General features: G+C 38.8%; 1 long non-coding RNA gene across 1 annotated transcript; it reads left to right on the plus strand.

Moving 5' to 3' along the window:
- Positions 1–150: 150 nt before the first annotated feature.
- LOC105462459 lies at positions 151–1184 on the plus strand. Its single transcript, XR_976054.1, has 2 exons — positions 151–229; positions 318–1184. It is a non-coding gene; the product is annotated as an uncharacterized LOC105462459 (long non-coding RNA).
- The last annotated feature ends 5785 nt before the right edge of the window (positions 1185–6969 follow it).

The raw sequence follows: 6969 nt of genomic DNA on the forward strand, positions 1-6969 counted from the left end.
ACGCGACAACGACCCCACCACGACCATCGTGGCTCCTGGTGCACGCCTGGTAGCGCTCGTGCGGAGTGGTAGGAGCAGCCGCAACCGCTCCACCGCTTCGCCCCGCGCCACCGGGCCACGCCACGCCGCGCCGCCGGTCGCTCTCCTCTTGGTGAACCGGCGGAATCGGCGTGACGGAATCGCCGAGACACCCGATGGCCATGTCTCTCGCGACTTAATCAAGGGAAGTGTGAGTATACCGCGTATTGCATGCGCGAATGTGTAGTGGTGCCAGGTGGCCGGAGTAAGCCGATGCTTACGAGGACCGGTGTTTTCAGCAATAAACGTCGTCCACCCATTCCGCGGATGCCCAGCAGAAGTTTTCAACGGATCTTTATCGGGCACGACAGGCGCACGTATGATATCCACGGGACTTTTGCCAGTTGTCCAGCGCTGCCTGGAGCCCGTAATAGATGCTTAACTGTAGCTGATAGCCAGTACAAATTTAAGAGAGACAGAGTAGTTTTCTTCCGGGTAATTTTACCTGACAGTGAGACGCGTGTGAGAGAAGTTCCGTGAACATTATCTAAAATTAATTGATCCCCTGTTAGTGTTCCTTGTTCAATGAGAAGAAATTAATAAAGCATTTAAATTAGCATTAATTAATATACAGTCGAAGTATGGAGGAGTTGTACTATTACATACGCACAATTATATCTTTTGACGCCTATATTATTATCTAGTTTTATTGATTTCTATTAACATACACACCCCGTGCCGCATGGGTCATGCATCAGTGACAAGTCATAAAACTGGCACGGTAAGGAGATGTGTTAATAAAAATTAATGTTCCATTGAAAACTAGTGCAAAAGAATTGCACCACAATTTCAATTTTAATTTACACTGTTCTTCCATCGTTTCTAAAGAGAGAAGTTGAACTCAGCGCAATTTTGTTGCACCAGTTTTGTCAGTGGAACGTTAACTTTTATTAACACATTTTCATATCGCGCCAGTTTTGATAATTTGTCACCGCGTGATCCACGCGACACGAGACATGTTATATTATTTATTTAATATTGTGCGTATATTATCTCTGTTAATTCTTTTTAATTTATTGTTTTGAAAATTTTTTCTGTCACAACGACATCGTATAGTATGACGTGTGTAAATTTCGGAGAAATATATCCAAATAACATAACATCAATATCTGTCTTTATAGCTTAATGTAATTATAATATAGATTATAATTAAGATTTCTGCAAGTTACAGGATAAGTACAGTTATATAATCACTGCGTAACTTCGTGTACGAGATATCGTGTGGTATCTTGTAGACAGAAAGCAGGCAGAAGTGAGAGACGATTTATTTAAAGAAATTTAATTAACCCCGGTTCGATAATAAGATGCATAAATTCTATGATTTTATACAGATCTCGGGTACGAATTATTAATAAATAGCTACCGCGATTAGCATCTCATTTATCGCAGTGCGTGCGTATTGCAATACGTTGATACGTCATGTTAATTTGTAATTCGATATTATCATTGATATAACGAGCTGAATTATCTTGATATCTAATACAACTTCTATCACATGTATGTGTGTATAAATTTCGCACAGATATATATCTGTTTTTCAAAACTTTTATTCATGAGTTTTCTACAGCATTACGTAAAAAATCTAATTACTAGAATCGTAACCTCAGAAAATATGATTAAAATCTAATCAGTTTTTCGTAAGATGCCCTAATACCTTGAAAAAAGCAGCACGCAATTTACTATCTTGAATTTAATCAATCAATTTACACACGGAAGCTATGAGAATTTAATTGCATCTTCATTGCCAACTACTTATTACTCGTATTCAGAAGCAACAATAAATCTCGACCGAATAAAGCAAACTACGTAGATCGCGTATTATAGTAAGAGCCATCATTCATTGATGATTTTGATATATGCGTGAATATCAAAAATAAATATTTTTAAAAATTTCTCCAAATCTTCAGATTTTTTCAAGTTAATCGATTAATAAAGAAACACAGAAATAATTTTAGAACTTTACTTTTGCTCATAAGAAGCCACATAAATCTAAATTAAGCAATGAATGGTGTAATCATTTGATTCACAGTAATTATTTGCACTGTAACCTTTAACAAATACATATTAATTACATTTCGCGTGGGTATAATAAAATTGATTCCTGAAATTGCGATAAGTCGTGCGAGAACCGGTGTATATTTTATCAAAGGTTAAATTCCTCTTAAATGAGAAATTGCACGTTCGGTATCTTTTCTTCCAATCCGAGGAGACGCCCGCTACTAGGAATCCGGTTCGCTTCGAGAATTTGCGATAGCAGTTCCGGAAATGAATCGGGTTTTAAATTATCTGTGAGGTTAACGCGTTTCAGGAAGGCATTTAGATAATCTCCAGGAACATTACGCGACGTTGTCTCGTAAGTGCATCGATGCGATACGAAGGATCTATCGTCCGCTCGGTTCGTTTCGCCTGGCAATCAAGGACTTTCATGGTCGCGCGGGATTACGGATCTTTCACCCTGCAATAACGACCCCGCCGCAATGCCCCGATGACTTCGACGGTCAAACTATCGAGAAACGTCCTCGAAGAAGATAAAGACTCTGATTCACGTTGTGTAAGCGGCAGGAAGTAGGCGTTGCACTTTGACAAAGAAAAATGTTAATACATATGTTAATGAGCGCGCAAGGCAAAACAGTAACGGAACCACTGCGGGACGTCGACGATTTTTGTACTCGAGACACTCGTAGTGAGTGCACAAGCGAAATTTCTTATTTTAATTCTTTACCAATTGTATAACGAAAGGATAATAATTGAATAGAGAGAGAGAGAGAGAGAGAGAGAGAGAGAGAGTGACATAATAAATTAAAAAAGAAATTAATATAAAAATAAAGATATAAAAATTGAGTAAGGAAAAGTATGAAAGATTGATAGAAATAGTTATTATGTGTCATTGCTGAAATTCCCTTTATTCGATTTCCTTAACGCAAGTAAATACAGTGCGCACTTGATGCATCGTGTATCGATATATAGAGATTATCAATTCGTTGAAGAAAAACTGACGCATCTTTTCTCGATATACTACGCGATGAATGACTATTGGAGCAATTCTCAGAATTTTTTTTCAAGCATATATACTTTCAGTGAAAATAGCAAATAACATCGTAGATTGAATAACAGAAAAAAGAATTTACTAAGCATCGCCTTAAAATGACCTCGTTTGAAGTCTCTCTCGGGCAATACAGGTAGGTGCGTGGGGCCCCCTCGTCGGTCACACGTATTACGATGAATCAGTGGCATAGTCGTATATTTTCTGACCTAGAAAAAGACTCTCGGGAGGCGAGGCATAGACGGAGAGGGCGAGAAAAACTGAACAATGAATCGAGCCGAACTAAAATGATCGCCCGACGCGATCGTAGCCGCCGACATAAACGTGGCCATTACGGATCGGCGATTAGGACCGTAATACAGATCGAAGATCGTCCGAGTTATTAAGAAACTATCGCCGCTTATCCCACACGGTTATATATATATATATATATATACATATTTATTTTTTTTTTTTAATAAAGAGAAATAAGAGATACGTGAAATATTAAAGAGAATCTCAACGTCGAAATGAAGAAGAACCCGAATGCGAATGCTCTTCTTCGAGATGAAGCATATTTTTATTTGTCTAACTCGATTATTGTGTTATACAGCTTAGAAAATATAATTAATTTAATTTAGCATTGTAGGCAGGCAGTCATTGACTGTCTAAACATACTATTTGTCTATCTTACTTGGTGTTAACGCTGATTTAATCTCACAGATAGAAGTGCATCCTCAAGGATGTATCTAAGAGACTATATATTGTAGTTCCTTCAATAGAGCTGTCTAGAGTATCGCTCAATCGTGACCAGCCAAGTCTTTTAGCGATAGCATATTGTGGAGTGGTTAAAGTCAAATTGTATGTCGTTATATCATCGGCATTACGTCATACACGCACTCCAAATTTATAAACACAAAAAAGCATACGCAGCACTTTCTTAGAAAAATTATGCTCCGATTCTGCGCTAATTAAAAGTTAACTTAATTCATAACAATAGTAGTTTCACTGTAAAATTATAATTGTCTAAAGTCTAAATTAATCTGCAAATGTGTTATTTTAATTATTAAAGAACGTATTTTCGTTAAGATTTATGGAGGATAATTAATTAATCAAAATACCGGCTGGGAAAGTCTTAAGATCGATACAAAAATAAGTTTCAAACGGATTTTCGAAATTATGTTTGATGTTCAACTTATGACTGTTTGACTGTTCAATGATGGGTTAGCATCGGCACTCGTAATAAGCAACAGAAGTAAAGTACGTGGGAGAGGGAGGGGGAGGACCTCCGGAATGTAATGAGGTAACGTATTGCAACTCAATCCGTCGTACGCGGTCTCTTACGTATAGATGGGATTCATAATCACGGTATTCTCATTAGTCACGGATCACCGAGGGTTACCGCGTACAATCGCTCGTGCTAACAACTTCGCGCGCGCGATAACGAGCTACGCAGGTGCGTTAGTCGTACCTATTCGTGCGACTGTATCTCCCTTTTTTTTACTTGTTGCAGTCAATAGCGGCATGAGTGGCACGACTAATGGTCAACTCACGCTAGTAAATAGCCACGACTACGCTTCCGCAAACCTCCGTCCGAGAGCTCGAGGGTTCCCTTTCCAACAGCATCTCCATTTACAAATTGAAACGCGTGGCGGCGGTCGACATGGCTGTTTATTCTTTATATTCTTTGACGATATCTCTTATAAACCGATCTCTCTCGTCCGATCTCGCGTGGTCAGACTCGCGCAGGCAGACGCGTTACACGTGATCTCGCACCGAAACTATATAAGCTCGGAAAGTCACCGGTGTGGGGGCACCTTCATCCTTGGAGGGAAAGACAGGGAGCCACTTAGATAGAGCCGCTAGTAACTCTATAACATAAGCGTGCCAGTTGGTGGCAAATTTGCGGATGCGTGCAATTGGCATTGCCTATGCCCTGCGTCCAGCTCTGTACGTGCGTCCACCTATATATTGGCAGTGGCCGACCGGCGGTCCAATCGACAGCTATGAAGCAGTTAACTTAATATAGACGCACTCGGAATGTGTGCCATCGGCGACCTCGAGGCCTTCCCTAGGTCAGTGCTAATTCTCGAGAACGGGCCGCATCTTCGAAATTTCCGGTCGGCCTTGAAGGTATCATCGGCGCAGACGAAACCTAATTGGATTTGTCATATATTTTGCCCCCACTGCCTCCTATTAGATAGTAAATATGAATATAGAATATGTAAATGTGTTACGTCCCACATATTTTTGCATATATTTAATAGAATCCCTTTACTGTTTACAGTTGCGTAATTTCAACTTTAAAATAATTATAAATTTGCTCCAAAAATAACAAATTGTAATTTAGATAAATGTAATTATTTTATCGTTATATCTAAGAATAATGGAGAATCTTTTCTCACTCTACGAACTAACATCAATAAAAATATCAAGAAGATCAATATCACGACGTGTCGAGTTTGCGTTGCGCTCGATATTTCTAAGTTTTAAACATTTACGTATAACGCGATATTTACGAGGCAAAGACGTTAATTAAAATTAAATATTAAATTTATTATTGCAAGAGTGATTTGGTAGATTTACCATCGGTACTACAGTGTATTCGATAAACACACAGATAGCGACCGTTTTCAGCGCTTTCACTGCAGGTACAGGTTTGCTGTGTCCAATTTGCAGTGCACATATGCGAAGCGCGATAACGATATCCGCCGCAATGTGGCGGTCGTTGCGATGCTATCAGCAGAAGAAGTCCTGAAAGAATTGTTAATGATATCAGGAAATGATTTCGAATCCGGAATAAAAATTGCTATCTGCCGGAAGAAACACGTATAGGCGCGTACAATACATTACGTCGGACAAGCTGCCCTTCTGCTCAACGGAAAAAAAGACAAATAGAAGAATGCGATGACACCGGCGTAAAGCACGTCGTGCCTGAACATAAACAAAATATTTGCGATTGAAGATTGATCATAATTGTGTACGTGAAACGTGTCGGGCTGTTAACGAATGTTAATGTAAAAATTTACATTCCGTTGACACTTACATTTTGTGCTGTCGATTGATAGTGCAGAGGTTGATGTTGATTCGAGAATGCATATGCAAAAAGGTAATAGAATAGAATGCACGTGTGTATAAACGAACGCTGTGCATAAACAAAAGTTTACATTGATGTCTGAAGTACGAAACGTCGCGACAGACGATCACGCAACCGCGATATTTTCGTTAGATTATTTTCTCGTCGCGAAAACACGATTCTCAGGCTTATCTGCCTGAATTAATCTGACGCGTGGTCTCTGGATAATTAATACGAACGGATATTCGACCGCGCGTGGAATCTTGAAGCACAACAAGGGGTGATAAGATTTCGGCATTTATGTCACTAATTATTGTTATACATGTATATATTTGTTACGTAATATATTATTGCTGATTTATGCGGTGTAAATTGAAAAACAAACATTTAGGAAACATAATTTTGTAATATTTTTTACGTTATACTCTCTCTCTCTCTCTCTCTCTCTCTCTCTCTCTCTCTCTCTCTCTCTCTGCAATTTATCAACTGACCTATTTCCTAAAACCATGTGGCGAATTAAACAACACACGTGCGTTGAGGGATTGAAGCCCGGCAGACTTCAGATTTTCCATTTAATACGTCTTTGCACTTTTCCGGCATCATGTGTTAATGAAAATTATTCCAAACCGACGTCTTAGATTTAATGGTATTTTATCAAACTTTTAAGGAATAGACTATTGCAAATTTAATGCGTGGAAAAATTATAAAAATATAAATATCAATTCTAAACCTTTCAAATTAGATGTCGATTAACAGGCAAACTCATTCATCTTTCCATAACATAATAGTAGAT

This window comes from Wasmannia auropunctata, unplaced genomic scaffold (assembly GCF_000956235.1).
Source record: "Wasmannia auropunctata unplaced genomic scaffold, wasmannia.A_1.0 LD336099.1, whole genome shotgun sequence".
NCBI lineage: Eukaryota > Metazoa > Arthropoda > Insecta > Hymenoptera > Formicidae > Wasmannia > Wasmannia auropunctata.